Source organism: Garra rufa, chromosome 18 (assembly GCF_049309525.1).
Source record: "Garra rufa chromosome 18, GarRuf1.0, whole genome shotgun sequence".
Lineage (NCBI taxonomy): Eukaryota > Metazoa > Chordata > Actinopteri > Cypriniformes > Cyprinidae > Garra > Garra rufa.
The window spans coordinates 36940788-36965351 of record NC_133378.1 but is presented as its reverse complement, the minus strand read 5'-3'; the positions used below and the strand labels follow the sequence as shown (position 1 = coordinate 36965351).

Here is a 24564-nt window from a genome sequence, read left to right as displayed (position 1 = left end):
CAAGCCTGCTCTGCCTGTCGCCACAGTGCCCACTAGAGCTTTTTGTCTCAGGCGTGACTCTGCCAACTCCACTGCTTTCCCAGCATTCCATTTCCTTCCTGTCCTCACCTCAATGCTGGCTGATGCCACCTTGCAGTCCCTGGAGTCCCTGTATTGTAGGGCTTCTCTGGTGCGTACCACCATGAATTCTTCTGTAAGGCCACTGAATGGCAGCTGCAAGATGTTACTCGTCCCATATAATGCAGCGCTGGTGAGACTGCGTGGAAGTCCCAGCCACTTCCGAAGAAAGCCACTGATCTTCCTTTCTAGGGACTCAACTGTTGTCATTGGGACTGCATAGACCAGCAGGGGCCACAAGACTCGGGGCAGAATGGAGTGCTGGTAGATCCAGGCTTTAAATCTACCAGGCAGACCGGACTTATCAACCTTGGCAAGCCAAGCTCCAAGTTCTTTGTTGGACTTCTGGATGGCGGCAGAGTCTTTCAGGCTGGAGTCAAAGAGCTTCCCTAAACTCTTGACAGGTTGCTCCGTGATGGTTGGGATGACAGTTCCTGAGATGGAAAAATGGAACTTGTCAACCACTTTCCCCTTCTTCAGCACCATGGACCTTGACTTGGAGGGCTTAAAACTCATTCTAGCCCAGGCAATGAGTCTCTCTAGTCCTTGTAGGATCCACCTGCTCCCTGGGACCGATGTCGTTGTGATGGTAAGGTCATCCATATAGGCTCTTATAGGGGGCTGTCGTACGCCTGACTTAGTTAAGGGCCCTCTGCATTCCACTTCGGCTGACTTGACCACCATGTTCATGGCAAGGGCGAAAAGAATAACCGAGATGGTACAGCCTGTTATTATTCCTTTCCCAATGCGATGCCAGTCTGATGTTTCTGACCCAGATGTGACCCGCATCCTGAAATTATTGTAGTAATCCAGAATTAAGTCCTTAATCTTACTGGGAACATGATGGAGGTGTAGAGCGAGCTCGACCAGCTTATGTGGTATGGACCCATAGGCATTTGTCAGGTCCAACCACAAGACAACTAAGTCACCTCTGTTCTCATGGGCCTCTCTGATGAGTTGTGTGACTACACCAGTATGTTCCAAGCAGCCGGGAGCTCCAGGAATCCCCCCCTTCTGCACTGAGGGATCGATGTAATTGTTCTTGAGGAGAAACTCTGTCAGTCTTCGTGAGACGATGCTGAAAAACACCTTCCCTTCAACATTCAATAGAGAGATGGTTCGAAACTGGTTGATGTTTTTTGAGTTCTCCTCTTTAGGAATCCACACTCCCTCAGCACACCTCCACTGATCAGCAACTCTTCCTCTTCGCCAAATCACCTTCAAGATCTTCCACAGGTGCCGGAGAAGCCCTGGGCAGCGCTTATAAACCAAATAAGGTATGCCACTGGGGCCTGGAGTAGATGCTGAGCGAGATGCCTTAATGATCTCCTCGACCTCCTTCAGACTTGGCCCCCTCAAGTTGAACTCAGTTGCTGGGGGGGCGGGGCTGATGAGAGCTTTGTTGGGTTCCAGTTCCTGTTCTCTCAGGGGATCGCTCACTGTGTCCTGAAGGAAGCGATTCACTTCCTCTATTGAGCACTCAAGCCGACCACTGCGCTTGTCTCCGAGCAAAATGACTGAAACTTAACAATTAACAACATAAAATATAAAAATAAAACGAATTAAGAAAAACTATAATAGTATATTAATAATACTATAAAGGAATAATAAAACGTTTTTATAGTAGTAAATCCAAGACTGAGCAATAATTGTACAAGCTAAAAATATACATGTATAAATAAACTAAATTAAAAAAACAAAATGTCTGTAACTTAAAAAAAAAAATACAAATACAAAATAATATTAACGAAAATTATAATAATATATTAATAATACTATGAAGTATTAATGAAATATTAAGTTTTATAGTTGTAAATCCACGACTGAGCAATGATGGTACTAAATAAAAAATATATACATTTTAATAAAAAATAAAAAAAATAAATGAATAAAAATGACAAAATACACACAACAAAATTACTAAAACTCAAGAAATTAAATTAAAATTGAATTAAAACGAAAATATAAAATTAAAACTAATCCAAAATATTAACAAAAACTATAATAGTATATTAATAATACTATAAAGGAATAAAATATTACATTTTATAGCTGTAAATCCAAAATAAATTGAGCAATAATTAACTATAATTAATAAAAACTAAACGTATTTAAAATAATAATAAATAAATAATAAAACTTGCACACAATGCACAAAAAATGACTGACACTTAAATTTTTAAAAAAGAAATTATAAAAATAAAAACTAATTCAAAATATTAACAAAAACTATAATAGTATATTAATAATACTATAAAGGAATAATAAAATATTTTATAGTTGTAAATCCAAGATTGAGCAATAATTGTACTAAATAAAAACATATTTTTAAAAAGTAATATTTAATAATAATAATAATAAAATAAAAAATAAAACAATGCACACAACAAAATGACTGAAACTTAAAAATGAAAAAGAAAATTATAAAAAATAAAAACTAATTCAAAATATTAACAAAAACTATAATAGTAAATTAATAATACTATAAAAGAATAATAAACATTGTTTTACAGTTGTAAATCTAAGACTGCAGAATTAATTGTTTACTTGCCACTTAAAAAATAGAATCCTAGATGTTAAAGATAAAGTACATAAAACAAAATAAATTTCATTAAATTGCTGTGTTAAATTTACTTGATCATCGTTAAATCAGATTTACATGAGAAGTAATTACATTTATTGTAAGTCACACTGTAAGAAAGTACTGTAAAGGCACTTCTGCAGTGAAGCAACTTTTCATGTCAGTATTGTGACCTTTTACTACATCTGAAATACACACACACACACACACACACACACACACACACACTGCTTTCACGTGTGGTGTGAAACTGACCTAATAATACATAAAAGCTACATTAAAACTTGATGATCTGCAACACTGGTTCTTGCTTTGCTGCCTTGTGAAAGGCTGGTCTGGTCACAACAAAAAAAAAACATGTTGAAAAAAAGAAAAAAGAGAGAATGAGGAGTGACAGCAACATGATCATGATGCCATCTGAGCTAATGATTAAGAAAAGAAAGCGGCCGTTGTTCCGGCTCTTATTGCTCGCTCTGCTCTCTTGGTCCATCATGTCTCAGTCTTGCTCTCTTCTCGTTTCATAGTGCCTGTCAGGTCGACTACATCTTTTTGATGGCATCACAGGCAATTAGCAAGATGATGCTGCACAAAACCATCTGGACGGACACATTTCATGTTGCTGGGGGAGACAGTTTTTGGCATGATAAAAATACATCCCAAGGTCAGATTTTAAGGCGCTGGAAGTATCAGATTCTGAAGGAGCCGGAGCACCAAGATGACCGTCACTCTCAACCTTTGAGAACATAATTTTTAAAAGCACTGCATTACAATATAGTCCTACTTATTTTGAATATGTTACTAAATGCTACTCTTTACAAAAAGAAATAATAATAGAGCAATTCTCAAAAGTAGTAAAAAAAATTACATGATTCTAAAACTTCAGCCTACAACAATTCTGCCTTTTTTTTCTTTCAACTGCAAGTTTGCATCTCACAAACTCAGAATTGTGAGGTTTAAGTCAGAATTCTGTTTATGCCTGACAAATCTGACTTTATTTCTCACAATTCTGACTTTATTTTTCTGCAGAATTATGAGAAACAGTCCATACACTGATTTTTTAAATTTTTTTATTGAACTTTAATTTTTTTAGGTAAGTGGTTGCAATCAATTTATTTTAGCTAAATTTAAATGAACATTTTAGTTGACTAACTTTAAACATGTTTTTATTTTTTAAATGTCTATTAATAATACTATAAAGTAATAATAAAATATTAAGTTTTATAGTTGTAAATCCACAACTGAGCAATAATGGTTGTATATAAAATATTTACATATTAAAAAAACTAAATGAGCAAAAATGGCAAAATACACACAAAAAAATGACTGAAACTTATAAAAATTAAAAACATTAAATATAAAAAAATAAAAGCGAATTAACAGAAACTATAAAAGTATAATATATAGTATTAATAATACTATAAAGGAATAATAAAACATTTTATAGTAGTAAATTAAACACTGAACAATAATTGTACAAGATAAAAATATACATGTATAAATAAACTAAACTTAAATTAAATAAAAAAATATATATATAAAAATACTAAAAATCTAAATATTAATAAAAACTATAATAGTATATTAATAATACTATGAAGTAATAATGAAATATTAGGTTTTATAGTTGTAAATCCACGACTGAGCAATAAAAATATATTAAATAAAAAATATATACATTTTTAATTAAAATGAACTCGGAATTCCAAGAAATAAGTCAGAATTCTGTTTATGTCTCACAAATCTGACAGAATTATGAGAAACAGTCCATACACTGAAAAAAAATATTAATTGAACTTTATTTTTTTAGGTAAGTGGTTGCTATCTATTTATTTTAGCTACATTTAAATAAACAAATTTAGTTGACTAACTTTAAACATGTTTTTATTTTTTTAATGTAGCTAAAATAAATAGATTGCAACCCCTTACTTTAAAAAAAAATAGTATCATTTTTCAGTGTATTTAGATATAAACTCAGAATTGCAACAAACAGAGTCTGATGTAATAAATCAAAATCACAAGATAAAAAGTGACCATTTTTGTTTTTTATTTATGGCATATAAACTAGAAATTAGAAATAGACAAAAAAGTGAAGTTAGAAAACTTGTTAGATTCTAGACTTGGAATTACAAGAAAAACGTCAGAATTCTGTTTGTATCTTGCAATTTTGAATTTATATTTCTCAATTATTTTTTGTAGAATTGTGAGAAATAAAGTCTGAACTGAGATATAAACTCAGAATAGCAAAAAAATAAAATAAGTCGCCAGAAAAAAGTTAGATGTAAAATTACAGTTCAGAAAAAAATGTAAGAATTAGGATATATAAACTCTGATAAACAATAAAAAACGTACAATTTATTAGATAAAAGTCAGAATTGCGAGTTTATATCTTGCAAGAAAAAGTCAGAATTTTGTTTGTACATTGCATACTGAATTTATATTTTAATTCTGACTTTTTTTCAGAATTGTAAGAGACAGTTTGAACTGAGATATAAACTCAGAATTGCAGTAAAAAAGTAAAAAAAAATTGTGATAAAGTAGCAGTTACTACAGAAAAAAGTGTGATATAAACTCACGATTCTGAGAAAAAAAGAATTGAGATAAATTCAGAATTAAAATTTATTAGAAACAATCAGAATTACGAGAAAAATTCAGAATTACGAGGTTATATATAAATATACATATAAATTATATAAAAGTTCGAATTCTGTTTGTATCTTGCAGTTTATATCTCAATTCTGACTTTTTTCAGAACTGTGAGAGATAAAGTCTGAACTGAGATATTCTCAGAATTGCAATAAAAAAGTAAAAATTGTGTGTTAAAAGGTTGAAGTTACCTTTTACAAATTCACAATTCAGAGTCAGGATTGAGATATAAACAGAACTGCTCGACACAAAAAGAATTCTGACTTTTTTGCAAGTTATAACTTACAATTTACGAGAAAAAGTCAGAATTGTAAGAAAAAATCTAAATAATGAGATATGACTATCTAATAAATTGCAAGTTCATATCTTGTTTATATCTTGACATGCATCTTGCAATTCTAAACTTATATTTCATAATTACATTTTTTTCTCAGAATTCTCAGTTTATATCTGGCTTTTTTCTGCCGTGAATAAAAAAACATCATAAGGTAATTGCGACTTTTTATCTCAAAATTCAGACTTTTTAGTTTATATCTCAGTTCAGACTTTATCGTTCACAATTCTACAAAAAAAAGTCAGAATTGTGAGTTGTAAACTCAAAATACAAACTATACAAACTGAATTTTTCCTTGCAATTCCCATTCCTCATCTCACAATTCTGACTTTTATTTCACATAATTGTACATTTGCAAAAAAAATAAATAAAATAAGTTATCTTATCTTGCAAAACTGAGTTTAGATCTCAGTTTAGAGTTTATTTCTCACAATTCTGCAAAAAAAAGACTGTTTTCTTGCAATTCCCAAGAAAAAAAACTTGAGCAAACCCACCACCGCTTTGAATCACACCTGTTTATTTTCACTTTCTGAATTGTAGGACTTAAAAACAAAACTATTATGGTCAAGCAAAAGTACAATACTGTGTAGAACTACAACACATATTATATAACACTTGCAAACTTTAAAGGGATAGTTCAGCCAAAAAAAAATTCTGTTATTATTTACTCAACCTCATTTTGTTCCAAACCCATAAGACCATCGTTTATCCTCGAAACACAAATTAAAGGGGTCCTACTATGCTTTTTCAATTTTTGAATTTTAGCCAGTGTGTGGTGTGTACAGTCGTGGCCAAAAGTTATAAGAATTACATAAATATTGGAAATTGGAAAAGTTGCTGCTTAAGTTTTTATAATAGCAATTTGCATATACTCCAGAATGTTATGAAGAGTGATCAGATGAATTGCATAGTCCTTCTTTGCCATGAAAATTAACTTAATCCCGAAAAAAAACTTTCCACTGCATTGTTAAGAAGGCTTCAGGGGCATCCAAGAAAGTCCAGCAAGCACCAGGATGGTCTCCTAAAGAGGATTCAGCTGCGGGATCGGAGTGCCACCAGTGCAGAGCTTGCTCAGGAATGGCAGCAGGCAGGTGTGAGCGCATCTGCACGCACAGTGAGGCCAAGACTTTTGGAAGATGGCCTGGTGTCAAGAAGGGCAGCAAAGAAGCCACTTCTCTTCAAAAAAAACATCAGGGACAGATTGATCTTCTGCAAAAAGTATGGCGAATGGACTGCTGAGGACTGGGGCAAAGTCATATTCTCCATTGAAGCCTCTTTCCGATTGTTTGGGGCATCTGGAAAAAGGCTTGTCCGGAGAAGAAAAGGTGAGCGCTACCATCAGTCCTGTGTCATGCCAACAGTAAAGCATCCTGAGACCATTCATGTGTGGGGTTGCTTCTCAGTAGGCTCACTCACAATTTTGGCCAAAAACACAGCCATGAATAAAGAATGGTACCAAAACACCCTCCAACAGCAACTTCTTCCATCAATCCAACAACAGTTTGGTGAAGAACAATGCATTTTCCAGCACGATGGAGCACCGTGCCATAAGGCAAAAGTGATAACTAAGTGGCTCGGGGACCAAAACGTTGACATTTTGGGTCCATGGCCTGGAAACTCCCCAGATCTTAAAACTTGTGGTCAATCCTCAAGAGGCGGGTGGACAAACAAAAACCCACTAATTCTGACAAACTCCAAGAAGTGAGTATGAAAGAATGAGTTGCTATCAGTCAGGATTTGGCCCAGAAGTTGATTGAGGTCATGCCCAGTCGAATTGCAGAGGTCCTGAAAAAGAAGGGCCAACACTGCAAATACTGACTCTTTGCATAAATGTCATGTAATTGTCGATAAAAGCCTTTGAAACGTATGAAGTGCTTGTAATTATATTTCAGTACATCACAGAAACAACTGATCTAAAAGCAGTTGAGCAGCAAACTTTGTGAAAACTAATATGTGTGTCATTCTCAAAACTTTTGGCCACGACTGTATATTTGGGCATAAAAAACATCTACAAAGTTACAAATCTCAAAGTCCACTCCAAAGGGAGACATTTAGTTTTTAAACAATCCCTTTTCAAGAACTACAACGAACGGCTCCTTTGGACTACAGCGTTTGTTTTCTGCATGCTATGATGTCACAACGCAAATCCGGCCTATGGAAATCGTTGGTGCGTGGGGAGGGACTAGGTGGGGGATTCGCTTTAGCTACGCTTTAGCTACACTTTAGCGTTGTAGCATGGACACATATAAACGCAAGCATTGACTAAAGTGTCTGCAAACTGCTCTGGTAGCCATGCTGGAGCTGCGCCGTTGACGTGTGCGGTATAGAGAGTCTAAACACATGCGGAGCCACCGGCTAATGTACACACAAGCATTGACTAGAGTGACGATCATCGGTTGTCGCGTCTGAGCCGCGCCATAGATGTGTGCAGTGTGTGGTAAGAGATTTATTCATTATACAGTGTAGATAGCTTCACTAGCCTTAAGCTGGAGCTGGTTTCGTGCATGTAAATAATTAAATAAAGTAGCGCAATAATGTTAATAACATGTATCGCGATCTTGCAGTCTGACGATAGGACCAACACTACTGTAGAGTATTTTTTACTCAGCCTCCATGCATCCTAGGTGTAATATGACGAATGCAATCGGAATTATATTAAAAATAATCCTGGCACTCCCAAACTTTAGAACGGAATAGACTGGGGTTTCTCTCGATCAGTCCAAAACAAGTCAATCCATAATAAAAAGTGCCTCACATGGCTCCGGAGGGGTCAGTAAAAGCCTCCTTTAGCGATCCGATGTGTTTTTGTAAGAAAAATATCCATATTTAAAACATAAGAATCACTTTAATCTAGCTTGCGCAGCTGTACACAGAACTAGCTGCTTTGTTAAGGGGCGTGGCAGTATTGAAACACCGTCTAAGCTGTTTGCCAATCGCAACGCAGTGAGACTGCTAACCAATCACAACACATTTTGTTTTTTGGAAGGCGAACCTTCATCAAACCCGGGACTAATCGAGCCATTTGTGCCAGCCTGGGGAGAAAGATATTGTAATAATGTAAATTATGTGAAAAATAATGTATTTTTCTAACCACCAAGCATGAGAGCATGTTCTAGTGCACCCCAAAACAAAATAAAGACTTTGTAAATGAGCATAATAGGACCCTTTTAAGATATGTTTGATGAAATCCAAGAGTTTTCTGACCCTGCATAGACAGCAACACAACTGAGACGTTCAAGGCCCAGAAAGGTAGTAAAGACAATAGTCCATTAGTGGCTCAACTGTAATTTTATGAAGCTACAAAATAACATGAAGAAACAAAAATAACAACTTTATTCAACATTTCCGTGTCAATCTTTGACATGCTTTCACAAGAGTGAGTCAGTTACATTTCTGTCTTTGCAGATTTATGAATGATTCTCCCATCACATTGTTTCAGAGCAGATTTTTCTCGCGCTGTGGACTTTGAACCCTGGCTAACAAATAAAGCTGACTTATTACATTATCTTTTTACAAACAACACATTAAATCACTTAAAAATTGTAACTTGTGAGCAAACACACCACTGCTCAAAAGATGAATCCTGCTGATATTTACTTGAGTCTCCTCAAACTGTTTTCCTGAGAGCACTGTACCAACTTCAGATGTTAAAGAAGTTATTTTGCGTGATAAATAAATCTATTCAAAATAAGCTACAAACATATTTTGTCCTTACATTCCTCCTTCATCTGACTGAATGGCTAATTATGCGGCTCATTATGCAGGTCTTTGTCTTCTCAGGTGTAAATCACAGCATTATTCATGATCATTCACGCCTTCTCGCATACGGTCGTTCTAAACAAAAAGTGTCTTCAAAAATTTAAATCTATATACTGTTTTGTGGAAACAAGTGAACTAGATGATTTTCACATCATATGGTAGAAAAAACTCTAGCCTACCACATCCAATTCTCAAAAGTCTTGTGAACAAATATTCTGAATGTGTTTCATGACCTTATTTCAGTGACTTCAAAAATTTCGTTTTTCACTAAGAACGCATAAATGTTGTTTTCTCAAAAACACAAATGTGTACATTCATGTTGCTTACATATTATTGTAGCCCAATATGTGCTGATTACAATGTAATCAGATTTAGACCATTCATATGTTTTTAAGATACTGAAAAAAGCACAAATGTCAGGGCATGTCAAAACACCCTCAGACCCCAGAGGGTTAAATCACACCTGTTTATTTTCACTTTCTGAATTGCAAATCTAAAGCACAACAAATACTGTCTAGAACTATGATACACATCACACAATGTTTGCAAACTCTAAAGGGGTAGTTCAGCCAAAATTTTAAATTCTGTCATTAACTATTCAACCTCATGTTGTACCAAACACATAAGAGCATCGTTTATCTTCAGAACACAAATTAAGATATTTTTGATGAAATCTGAGAGCTTTCTGACCCTTCATAAACAGCAACACAACTGAGACGTTCAAGGCCCAGAAAGGTAGTAAAGACATTGTTAAAATAGCTACAAAATACCACGAAGAAACAAAATTAACAACTTTAATCAACAATTTTGTCTCTTCCGTGTCAATCTTTGCCACAATACAAAGACAGTCAGTTACGTTTCTGTCTATGCAGGGCCAGAAAGCTCTCGGATTTCAACAAAAACATCTTACTTTGTGTTCTGAAGACGAACGAACGAAGGTATAACAGGTTTGGAACGACATGACAGAATTCAGATTTTTCGTGAACTACCCCTTTAAACATACAAGAAAAAGAAGTCAAACGCACATTATTTTCTTGAGAAAGTGTCCCAGCTAGTGTAAATTTGCACGTGTCTTGACTTATTTCTGGGAAATAAGTCATCTGATTATGCAATCTATCTCCTCCAGCACGTGATAGATCAGTGTTGATGTATCTTTTGTTTAGCTATAACTCTGTCTGAAGCCATTTTTGGTCCAATATGTTGTTCCAAAGCCAGTTCCACCTGGACAGCCAGGATGTCTCAATGTACTAGAAGATTAAGTGTTATTAAAGACATACATAATAATATTAAAATCTGTCATAATAATATTGACATTCTGGAGCGATTCCAGAGCTCATTTATTAATGATGGTTGGTTGGAGGGGGTGCTGGAAGGGTCAGAAGCCTTGAAGAGATTACACTTTGGCAGGTTTACTGCTGCTCCAAATATGATAGACCTGACGTGTCATTTTCCCGGCTAGAGCAGCCTCAGAAAAGCCATAAATTATCACGGGAGAGCGGGAAATTGATTCTCCCTCTCTGTACCCTGCAAATGTTCCCCATAAATATGCAGTGATGGGACATAGCTCCTTTTATTAACTTGGCAGAAAAAAAAACCTAGGGTATTTAAGCCAAAGCAGGGCGATTTTGAGCACCAAACACACTTCTGGATCAGTTTTACATTCAAGGCTTTATTTGATAGGCCCATCAGTTCCGTTTCCTATCGATCTGTCCCGACGTTGATCCGCGAGGGTGTATCCGTATACAAATAAATCCTACCGGATCACACGAAAATATCAAGTTATCATCTTGAATTTGCTTCCTGGCTCGTACATTAAAATAGGGATTCAGGAATGGCTCCCTTTTATATAATGAGTGTGAAGATGAATTAAACAGGCCACACAGGAAGTGGAATTATAATGACAGGAAGGACTTTCAAAGAAACTCAACATAGCAACAGTATGAATTTTAAAAGACTGCATAATTAACAGCAATTGAACAGATTTTAATTGTCATCCATCACCACAAATTGTTAAATATTGATATCTATTTGAAATATTACATAATACATTCAAATAGTTTGGAAAGAGATATTTTAGGTGAACAAATGTAACCCTGGACCACAAAACCTTTTGTAGGAATAGCCAACAATACGTTGTATGGGTCAAAATGATTATGTTTTTCTTTATGCTAAAAATCATTAGGATATTAAGTAAAGATCATGTTCCATGAAGATATTTTGCTAATTGATAACTTCTTAATGTAGATATATTAAAACTTAATTTCAGATTGCAGTTTTTCAAATAGATGTATCTCGACCAAATACTAACTAACAACAATGAAAAGCTTATTCAGTTTTCAGATGATGTATAAATCTCAATTTTAAAAAGAATTGACCCTTATGACTTGTTTTGAGTAAAGTAATGTAAAGAAAATTCAGCTTTGCGTCACAAGAAAAGAAAAGAAAAGAAAAGAAAAGAAAAGAAAAGAAAAGAAAAAGAAAAAGAAAAAGAAAAAGAAAAAGAAAAAGAAAAGAAAAGAAAAGAAAAGAAAAGAAAAGAAAAGAAAAGAAAAGAAAAGAAAAGAAAAGAAAAGAAAAGAGAAAATGGGTCCCAATAACCAAGAATACATTGTATGGGTCATAATTATATTTTTCTTTTGTGCAAAAAATTATTAGGATATTAAAAAAAGATCATGTTCCATGAAGATATTTTGTAAATTTCCTACCATAAATATATCAAAATTTTTTTGAAAAAAATGTTTTTTATTAGTAATTTTCATTTGGACAATATTTAAGGCAATTTTTTAAATATTGGGTCAAAATTATCGATTTTTCTTTTATGCCAAAAAATCATTAGGATATTAGGTCAGGATCATGCTCCATTTAGATTATTTGTTAATTTCCTACCATAACTTTATTTGGACAACAAGGCAATTTTCTCAATATTAAGGGAAAAAAAATGGTTATGGTTAATTCATACTGAAAAATTTAATGCATCACTAAAAATTAGACATTCAGGAGTTCTACAAATGTCTTTAAATTAAAATATTTTATTTTATTTTATTTTATTTTATTTTTTTATAATTAAAAAATAAATTTTGAATTCACATTCAGAAAAGGGAACTGGAAATTAAAGAGCCGGGAAATCATTTGAAAAGCATCTCCTGTAAAAAAAAAAAAAAAAAAAAAAGGAATCTATATATTATTAATTCTTAAACACTAAAAATGACTAATAATTTAGCATCAATTCAGCATAGTAGAATGATTTCTAAAGGGTCGTGTGACAATGAAGACTGGAGTAATGATGCTGAAAATTCAGCTTTGCGTCACAGGAAAAAAATAAATAAATAACAAATAAAATAAAATAGCATGGGTATATTTGTAGAATCCAAAAATGCATTGTGTGGGTAAAAATTATTGATTTTTCTTTTATGCCAAAGATCACAAATATATTAAGTAAAGAAATTTAGTAAATTTCCTACTTTAAATGTATCAAAACTTAATTTTTGATTAGTACTTTGCATTGCTAAGAACTTCATTTGGACAACTTTAAAGGAGATTTTCTCAATATTTAGATTTTTTTCAGATTCTAGATTTTCAAATAGTTGTATCTCGGCCAAATATTGTTTTAACCTAACAAACATTAATGGAAAGCTTATTTACTCAGCTCTCAGCTTTGTGTCACCAAAAAAAAAAAAAAAAAAAATACATTGTATGGGTCAAAATGATTGATTTTTCTTTTATGCCAAAAATCATTAGGATAAATAAAGATATTTTGTAAATTTCCTACTGTAAATATATCAAAACTTAATTTTGGATTAGTAATATGCATTGCTAAGAACTTAATTTGGACAACTTTCAGGGCAATTTTCTCAATATTTTGATTCTACATTTTCAAATAGTTGCATCTCAGCCAAATATGATCCTATCCTAACAAACCATACAATCCTTGACCCTTATGACTAGTTTTGTGCTCCAGGGTCACACATATATAGTCATCCACTATCATATTACAGATGACCTGAAAGCCAACAGACATGCACTTAAAGCCACAAACCACCCATTTTGATTTCATAGGGTCTATAAAACACAGTGGGATCAATTGTGAATAACCACAAGCTTGCACTTTAACAGGTCTAAATACAATACTGCGGCCTACAGACAAACAAGATTCAGGTTTCATTCCAACGAGTCATCTTCGCACGGAAAATCCCACCGTCTGAAATCTGGAACGTGTTACTCACGTCTTCTGTGATACGAACAGATGGTTTTATTGCACGGATATAAAAAAGCGGAAGTGTAACGAGCCATTGACTAGAACTGATGCAAGCGGTCATTGCATCTGAACTGTGCTATTCCTAAGAACAAAAGGAATGCAAAAGCAAATATGCATCACGCTAACGCCCCCCAAGAGAATTTCAATCACAGTTTTGTTTTTCCCACCTGGCTGTTTCCTTGAGCAGCTGAGTTTCATAACTCATCTTTCTGACAATGGATAGACGCTGCGCACACTGCGTTCAAAGACACACATTGTTGCTATTTCTAGACTAATATTGTCCCGGCTGGGGTTTTCGTGAAGGCGGATAATGCTAAATCAGCCATTTTCGAATCTGTTTGACAGCTGTCTCATAAGCTTCTCGAAACATCTGAAAGCGTTCCAGGAAGTTTGATTTTTATCAACAGGGCTGTAAATCAGTTCCATGAGACAAATATACCTTTGTGCTCCCAACCTCCAGCTTTGCCATTGTTTTAAATTGATTCCACACATGCGTCGCATTTCTTTCCAGTCTGAAATAATGAGGTAATTATTGACTTAATGTTAATCTTTAGTAGGTACTCTCCCATCAAAACAAACACCAGGGCTCGGCTTTCATGGGAAAGGAAATCTACTCGTGTATCAGAATTATGATAGACTTGTGGGTTGCGACCCAAAAGTTGGACAGGAGGAGGGAAAACGAAGAACTAACCACATTAGTGGAACCGGATAGCACAATAAATAGCTTTATCGGATTTTAAAAAGAAGGAAAACATTTTCCATAGCTTTTGTTGTTGACATGAAAGATCGGCCGTGCAATAAAACTCAAAACCGCAAATGCGTTTGAATACAAACAAGGACATGTGACCATTAAAATAGAGAGAGAGAGAGAAAAAAAACAGGCTACTTTAAATAAGTGTTTTTTTTTTTTTTGTATACTGTAAAAACAATCCTGGCAGCAGTTGCCAGAATCATTTTATAAAAATTCAGCAAACAGTAAGTTTACAGTAAATTTACTTCAAAAATAAATAATAAATATCTAAAAAACTAAAACAAAATAAAAATCTGAAATCTAATTTATTTTTTACATTAATTTTTATTTATTAGTTTTTTTAGGTAGTTTTATTTATTTACATTTTTTTTAGGTTTTATTCAGATTTATTGTTAATTAGCATTTTTTATTTATTTTTGTAAATGCCAGAAAAATTCTGTAAACATACAGTATTCAGTAAATTTACTTAAATTAATTAATTAATTAAATACATTTTTAAAAATCTGAAATCTAACATTCTTTTTATTTATTATTTTTTTTAGTTTTAGTTTTTAGTTTTAATTTATTAGACTCACTGTTATAAATCTAAATAAATTAAATAAATAACAAAAACTGAAATCTAACTTCTTTTTTATTTATTAGTTTTTTTTTGTTATGTTATTTTTTTTATTACAAAACAACCTGTAAATTTACTTAAATAAAAAAAAAAAAAAATCAAATAAATAAAAACATCTGAAATTTTTTAATTCATTTTTATTTATTAGGTTTTTTTTGTAATTGCCAGAATAATTATGTAAACATACAGCAACCCATAAATTTATTTTAAAAATAAATAAATAAATTAAATAATAATAATAAAAAAATCTAACATTCTTTTTATTATTTTTTTAATAAGTTTTTAGTTTTTATTTATTAGATTTACTGTTATAAATTTAAATAAATTAAATAAATAAATAAAACTGAAATCTAACTTTATTTTTATTTATTTGTTTTTTTAGTTAGGTTTATTTATTTATTTATTTTATTATATTTACTGTTAACCAGCTGTATTTATTTATTTATTTATTCTTTTTTGTAATTGCCAGAATAATTCTGTAAAAATACAACAAAAATGTAAACACATTTACAAAACAACCAGTAAATTTACTTATAATAAATAAATAGAAAATAAAATGAAATCTAACAGAATTTTATTTTTAGATTACTTAAATTAGATTTACTGTTAACCAGTTTTATATTTTTTATTTCTTTTTGTAATTACCAGAACAATTCTGTAAAATACAGCAGAAATGTAAACATTGTTACAAAACAACCAGTAAATTAAAATAAAATAAATGAATGAATTAAAGAAATAAACATTTTGAACTAGTAAATCCAACAGTTTTTTCTGATGAATTAGAAGAAAAGAGCAACATTTAATTAATTTATGTATTAGCTTTTTAAAAAGAATATTTTACTACTAACATTTTCTTTTTAGATATTTCAGCTGTTTAGTACTAAAATAAGATTTATTGTTTACAGTTTTTACAGAAACTACCATTTTTACAGTGATACTATAATAGTTTTTGTTAATATTTTGAAGTATTTAGATTTTATTTTTATACTTTGTTTTAATTTTAACTTTAAGTTGTATTATTTTTGTGTGTTTTTGTGTAATTTCTATTAGTTTTATTTTAATATGTAATTTTAAAATCATTTTTATTGATTAGTTTTGTAAAAATTCAGCAAAAACGTAAACATATTTACAAAACATACAGTAAATTTACTTCAAAAATAAATATGTAAACAATTTACATAAAATAAAATCTGAAATCTAATAGAAATTTTACACTCATTTTTATTTATTAGTTTTTTGTTAGTTTTATTTTTTATTTAGATTTAATGTAATTAATAATGTAATTGCCAGAATAATTCTGTAAACATAAAGCAACCAGTAAATTTACTTCAAAAATAAATAAATAAATAGTTTTTTTAAATTCTGAAATCTAACATTCTTTTAATTAATTTATTTATTGTTTACTTTTTTTAATTAGATGAAGTTATTTAGATTTTTTTTTTTCATTTTTAATTTTATGTTTTATATATTTTTATTTTATATATTTTTGTGAGTTTTAATCATTTTTATTTAATAGTTTTAGTTTTTTTAGTTTTATATTTTAGCACTTCAATTTGAACTAAACAAAAATAAGAAATGCCTCCTTGGCAACTGTTGATGAAATGAAATTTTTTTTCCAAGTAATGATTTTTAGTTATTTTTATGTTGTTGTAGTTTTTCAATACAAACCCTGCATTGAATTATTGGCTACCAAAAGTAATAAACCACTTAAATTAAATTGTGTATGTTTAATAATCTTGATACCAATGGAATATCCAATGTGAAATCTTGAAGTAAAACCAGTTCAGAACTAGTGTGATAAATAATGCATTACAGGTTTTTTTTTTTTCTTTTTTTAAATTTGAGTTCCAATCAAACGTGTGGATTGACATTTGCAATTTTTCAGGTGAATCCAAACGCAAAGTTTGCATGCTAGAACACAATTTACATAGGAATGCACTAATGAGATCATGTTAATTCATCTTCTCATCAGTTAACATTTCCCGACTTGCTTCAAAATGCATATAACTTTGTTTGTAATTAAAGTGTTCAAAAATAGATTCAATACAAAATATGACAGTCAGGCTGTGAACAGATGAGGACGATTTCAACACTGCTCTTTTAGTCGGCGCCTGAATGCCTTGCGGTTCCCGGATCCTGACAGCAGTTAGCGGGGAAAGAGTTAACCACCGGGGCGCTTAATTGCACGTGACATGTGTTGGAGTGTGACAGATGTGACAGATGATGGAGACGGGGACGAAGAGGGCGGAATCTGGCCCTGGGATCCACGTCTTCTCCTTCTGTTAGACCTCCAGAAGCGCCTCCCCGGTGAAGACCTGAAGGTAGTAAATAACAGCTCGCCTCTCCGGCCATTATTTAAGCATCTGCTGATGGAAGGAGAGCCCTCGTGCCTCACAGAGATCCTGTCAAAATCAGCCAACCTCAAAACTCTTCAGCAAGCCCCAAACTGCATTTCGTCGGCTTCATTACTCTAGATTGGGCTGACGGATTCAACATGACAGGAAATGTAACTTTACATTGGGAGAATAAAACCGTCCTAAAAAAAACTGTAATGCATTATCTATAACACTGGTTCTCAACTGGTTTTGCTTCAGGATCCAGATTTCACATTGGATATTAAGTGGCAACTTAGTGCAATACGAAAATTATTAAACATACAAAATTGAATTTAAGTGGGTTAATACTTTTGAAAGTATTTTTTAAAAAGTGACAATTTTTAAATAAATTTTTATTTATTAGTTTTTTTTTTTAAGATATTTTAGTACTTAATAAGTACTTAATATTTAAGTATTTAAATTTATTTCATTTATTTCAAGTAACAATTTTGATTTGATTTTTTTAATATAATTTTTTAGAATTTATTAGAATATTTTTTTTAGAATAATTGTAATTTGTAAACATATTTACAAAACAACCAATAAATTTAATAATTAAAATTCAATTCAATGAAATAAATGTTTACATTTAAAAAAATACAATAAAATAGTATTATATAATATTTAATAGTATAATAAAAAATATTCAAAAGTATTTAAAATTTAAAACTAAAATTTAAAATTGCAAACGCATTTGGATACAAACAAGGACAAAAAGGGAAAAACAGGTTACTTTAAACCAGTGTTATTTTATACACTAAACAAAAACTGGCAGCTGTGGTTGGCAGAATAATTTTGTAAAAATACAGCAAAAATTTAAACACATTTACCAAAAAAAAAAAAAAATAAACAAATCAAATAAATTTACTTAAAAAAAAAAATTGTAAATACATTTTTATTTATTAGTTTTTTTTCTAAAGATATTTTAGTACTTAATAATAACTACTTAATATTAAAATATTTTATTTAAAACATTTATTTCAAGTAACAATTTTGATTTGATTTTTTTAATATAATTTTTTAGAATTTATTAGAATATTTTTTTTAGAATAATTGTAATTTGTAAACATATTTACAAAACAACCAATAAATTTAATAATTAAAATTCAATTCAATGAAATAAATGTTTACATTTAAAAAAATACAATAAAATAGTATTATATAATATTTAATAGTATAATAAAAAATATTTAAAAGTATTTAAAATGTAAAACTAAAATTTAAAATTTAAAATTGCAAACGCATTTGGATACAAACAAGGACAAAAAAAAGGGAAAAACAGGTTTCTTTAAACCAGTGTTATTTTATACACTAAACAAAAAAATTGGCAGCTGTGGTTGGCAGAATAATTTTGTAAAAATACAGCAAAAATTTAAACACATTTACCAAAAAAAAATAACTAAACAAATCAAATAAATTTACTTAAAAAAAATTGTAAATACATTTTTATTTATTAGTTTTTTTTTCTAAAGATATTTTAGTACTTAATAACTACTTAATATTAAAATATTTTACTTAAAACATTTATTTCAAGTAACAATTTTGATTTTCATTTACAGAATAATTCTGTTAATAAATACAGGAAGATGTAAACATATTTACAAAACAACCAGTAAATTTAATAATTAAAATAAACTTTAATGAAATAAATGTTTAAACTAAAAAAATACAATAAAATATCATTTATTTCACCAACAGCTGTCAAGACAGCATTTCTTATTTTCGTATAGTTGATCTTGAAGTGGTAAAATAAACTAAATAAAACTAAAACGAATACAAATGATTAAAACGTACATATTTAAAATAAAACTTAAAGTTTAAATGAAAATATTCAAATTAATTTATTTACTAATTGATGACTTTTTACTAATTATATGACTATGAAAAATTACTAAAAAATAAATAAAAATCTAACATTGAGAAAAACTCATACTAAACAAAAATAAATTTGAATGACTCTAAACTGACAAAAAATGGTCACAAATTCATTTTAGTGTGGAATCGGTGTTATTTTGGTATCAATACTATACCATTATAGTTTTATTACATTTTGAATATTTTATGTTTTTTATTAATTTTGTTGTTTTTTGACAGTTTAGTTGTTTTTTTATGCATGTCTACATAGTTTTTTTAACATCAGTAATTTATTATTTTAATACATCAAGTTAAACTAAATTAAAATAAAAATATTAAAATAAAAAATAACTGAAATAACTAAATTAATTTTTTTTATTATATTTGATCAGTTAACATTTATGTTTTTCAAGTAACAATTTTTTTTATATAAATGAAATAGAAACAAAAACTCAATTAAAATCCAAAACTATAATAACCAAAAATGTAATACTATATTAATACAATAATTCTTCCAAATTTTTCTCAGGGGGGGGGGGGGGGCATAGAGACACAATTCTTCCAAAATGTCTAGATCAGTGTTTTACATTTAAAAAAAATACAAAAAAATTTGGAAGGACATGACAGTGAGTAGATGATAATGGAAATTTTTTAAAATGTTACACTGTAACACTGAAGATGTGTTTCATTTATATTTTACACTACATGAGCTTTGATGATAATTAAATGTCGTCACCCGACTTCACTTTTTATTTGTCTCATCTGGATTTCATTTATAAATAATTTTGCCATTACTAATCCGATCTTTTTCTAACACATTTTTTGCATCAGTTAATGATTAATGAGAGTCCTTTTGTTTCTGAGAACTCTATTGAGTTTTGAGGATTCAGAGACATGTGTATGTTTGTAAAGTTGTATGTAAAAGAATTATTACAATAAGTGTATTTGTGACCCTGGACCACAAAACCAGTCATAAGGACAACATTTGGCTGAGATAAAACTATTCGAAAATCTAGAATCTGAGTTAGCAAAAAAAAAAAAAAATCTAAATACTGAGAAAATCGCTTTTGAAGTTGTCCAAATACAGTTCGGAAAATTAAGCTTTTTACAAAATATCCTCATGGAACATTATCTTTAATTAACATCTTAATGATTTCTGGCTCAATTTTTGACCCAAACAAACGTATTTTTGGCTACTGTTACAAATATACCCGTGCTACTTTAGACTGGTGGTCCAGGGTCACTTTTGTATATGCTTCACTGCAAAATGTAAACATTTCTCCAAAATGCAAAGAAGTATGAATAGACATTATGTACAAATACAAATCAGATCACCCTGGAACAAACACAAAAGTATCCAATTATACGTCAACAGTCTTTTGTGTTAAGCTGAAACATAACAAAAATAATACTCAGACATGCACAATGGGGCATATGGCATGATTAAGCATAAGATTTACCGCAAGGTTCACTGACAGTTTGTGGCCCATATTTCCACATGTCACGGCGCGCAGCTGCCAGATACAGTGAGCTCCTCAGCTGCGGACTGTGTGATTGCAGCAGACAGGCCAGGATGTTCCAGTTTCGTGTGAACAATAAGGCCACGGAGGCCAGGTATGGAAATGTTTTTATCATTAACCATCCATCAGTCACATCCAGACAACAGAATGGGCCTAGGAAAATCAGCTGGAATTCTGCTCAGGCAACAGGGTACAAGAGCACCACTTCCTGTATTTAAATAGGTCTCTCATTTCAGGACATGCCTGCTGCCTGTTATTGTACAAAAAACATTAGCTCTAGATTTCATACAGGAAGTCCAATAACAGCTCTCCACTGTCCATTTTACATTTGTAATGAAGATTTTTACATTTTTAGAAGAAAAAGCAAGTGGTTCTGGCTCATGCAAATGCTAGAAAGTTAAAAGGAGTGAGTGATTACCAGAGTGTTGATAGGTTTTTTTGTGGTTGCTAAGGTGTTGCTAAGATGTTCTGAGTGGTTGCAGGAGGCAGTGGTTACCAGGGTGTTGCTAGGGTGTTCTATGTGGTTGTAGGAGGGAGTGGTTTCCAGGGTATTGCTAGAGTGTTTCTGGCAGTTGCTGCTAGGGTATTCTGAGTGATTGCAGGAGCGAGTGGTTACCAGGGCATTGCTAGAGTGTTTTGGTGGTTGCTGAGGTGTTGCTAGGGTGTTCTGAGGGGTTGCAGGAGTGAGTGGTTATCAGGACGTAGCTAGAATGTTCTCAGTAGTTACCAGGGCATTGCTAGAGTGTTTTTGATGGTTGCTAAAGCGTTTCTAAGGTGTTCTGGGTGATTCCTAGACTGTCCTAAATGGTTGCAGGAGGGAGTGGTTACCAGAGCATTGCTAGGGTGTACAGGGCCCACGACTGATCTAAATTATCCAGATAGAAATTTGTTACCCATTCTCAATGGGAAAGAGCCCAAGCATTGCTCAAAAAAAGTTGCCCGATTAAATTGCTAGAGATGTTGCTAGAGTGTTCTGGGTGGTTGCAGAAGCGAGTGGTTGCCAGGGCATTGCTAGGGTGTTTTTGGTGGTTGCTAATGCATTTCTATGGTGTTCTAATTGGTTGCTAAGATGTTGCTAGAGTGTTCTGAGTGGTTGCAAAGATGTTGCAAGGGTGTTCTGAGTGGTTGCAGGAGCAAGCGGTTACCAGGGTATTGCTAGGTTGTTTATGGCGGCTGCTAAGGTGTTGCTTAGGTGTTCAGGGTGGTTCGTAAGGTGTTGCTAGGGTGTTCTAAATGTGGTTGCAGGAGCGAGTGGTTACCAGGGCATTGCTAGGGTGTTTTTGGTGGGTACTAAGGTATTGCTAGGGTGTTCTGAGTGGTTGCAGGAGCGAGTGGTTACCAGGGCATTGCTAGGGTGTTTTTGGTGGTTGCTAAGGTGTTACTAAGGTGTTCTGAGTGGTTACTAGGGTGTTCAAAGTGGTTGTGGGAGGGAATAGTAACCAGGGCGTTTTTACTGGTTGGTAAGGTGTTACTAAGGTGTTCTGGGTGGTTTCTAAGGTGTCGCTTGGGTGTTCTGACTGGTTGCAGAAGGGAGTGGTTACCAGGGCATTGCTAGGGTGTTTTTGGTGGATGCTAAGGTGTTGTTAGGGTGTTCTGAGTGGTTGCAGGAGGGAGTGGTTACCATGACATTGCCAGTGTGTTTTTGCTGGTTGCTAAGGTGTGACTAAGATGTGTTTGGTGGTTGCTAAGGTGTTGCTAGAGTGTTCTAAATGGTTTCCAAGGTATTACTAAGGTGTGCTGGGTGGTTGCTAAGGTGTTGCTATGGTGTTCTGAGTGGTTGCAGGAGGGAGTGGTTAACAGGGCATTGCTATGGTGTTTTTGGTGGTTGCTAAGGTGCTCTGGGTGGTTGCTTACTGTTTTTACCAAGTCAACCAGTCAACCCTCAAGTCATTATCATATTCTTATTTCTAAATATGGCTTGAGTTCCTCCTAAAACACACTTACTTAATTTTTGTGGCCATTTGATTGGTTGCAAGATGAAAATTAGTTTTAAATTACTAAGTAACCCTAAATATGAGCAATGATAGTATTAATGCCTGGCTGACATTCTTTATTTTCCTTTATTTAACACATAACACTCTGGCAGCCACACAGCAACACTAGAAACCGTTCAAAACGCCCTAGGAAACTCATAGCAACAATAGCAACAATCCACTCTAGCAACCACTTTGTGATTCTAGAAAACACCAAAAATCAACCCTAGATTTGGTACAGAGAAGTCATTTGAAATTTCTTAAGTAGATTTTAACATATATGAAGAATATATGAATGGTTCTGGATTGTGCACGTTTGGGAGTTATGTATGGTTACCAGGGTGTTGCTACGGCATTTTTGAGTGGTTGCTTACTGTTTACCAAGTCAACCCTGAACAATAATATTCTGGTTTGAGTTCCTCCTAAAACGTACAGATTTAATTTTTGTGGCCATTTGATTATTCTTAAGATGAAGTCTAAATGGCTAAGTAGTCCTGCATATGAGCAATAATAGTAGCAATGCTTGACTGACATTCCTTATTTTCCTTCTACTTGGATGTCAACATAAGCTTGACTGATTCAAGTGCTTTCTTCCTCGTACCTGATCTCCAGCAGGACCTGGGCGCCGGACTGTCACCGACATGGTTATCCTTCACCACAGGCTGACGGAGGCATTATTCCGATGTGGATTGTTTGACTAATAAGCGTTTTCACTGCACAAGCACAGGCTCCAGTCAATGTTGTCCTGGGCTTGTAAAGGACACCTTGTTCATGGGGTGCCAGTGGACAGCATTAACTAAAGTGACTCGTCTGTTAAATGCACTAGAGTTTTACAGGAGAAATCATACAACTCTATAAAGGGAAAAGAAATATATGAACCTTTACAATTAATCATTTGTATTATATATTGTAGGTAATATTAAGGCAATGTCACTGCTGTGTATACTTGGTTCAAATCTCTAATCTTAAGAATCAAACTTTAATGCAACATTTGTGCTACATACATGAATCATAGTAATGCAACATGAGGAGAAGTGATCAACCTCATAGCAACGCCCCTGCAACCGTATATCAACAGACTAGCGTCCACATGGCAACACCCTGGTAACCAATCAGAACCTCACACAACAACACAAGCAACTGCCCAGAACACACTAGCAACATCCAGACAGCCAAACACACAGCAACAATATCAACCTTATAGCAACACACCCTGGCAACCATACATCAACACTAAAAAAAACAAACCTCATAACAACAGTACCAATAATGTAAAACTCACTAGCATCTACACAGCAACACCAGGAACCAAGCAACACCCTGGCAGCCATACATCAACACTTAAAATAACCCAAATGCCTCTGCAACCACATCGCAACAACAGGAACCACCTAAAACACCCTAGCAACCACATAGCAACACCCTGACAACAATACAGCAAGACTACAAACCACCCAGATCACACTAACAGCCACATAACAATACAAGCAACTATCCAGAACACCCTAGAAACAACCCAGAATGCCACAGCAACAAAAGCAACTGCCCAGAACACTCTACCAATATCCTGGCAACCACCCAGAAAACAATAGAAACCATAGCAACCACATAGCAACACCTTGGCAGTCACACAGCAGCACTAAAAACCACCCAAAACATTGTTGGAATCTCACAGCAACAGCAGCAAGAATCCAGAACACTCAGAACCAGCCAAAACACCCTGGTAACCAACCCAAACACCCTGGCAAACACATAACAACACAAGTAACTGCATAGAAGGCCCTAG

The 24564-nt window shown here is 32.8% G+C and overlaps 1 pseudogene; it reads right to left on the bottom strand.

The window, feature by feature from the left end:
* LOC141290647 (uncharacterized) overlaps window positions 1-14158 on the bottom strand; it is a 15155-nt pseudogene extending 997 nt beyond the window's left edge.
* Between the last annotated feature and the right edge of the window lie 10406 nt (window positions 14159-24564).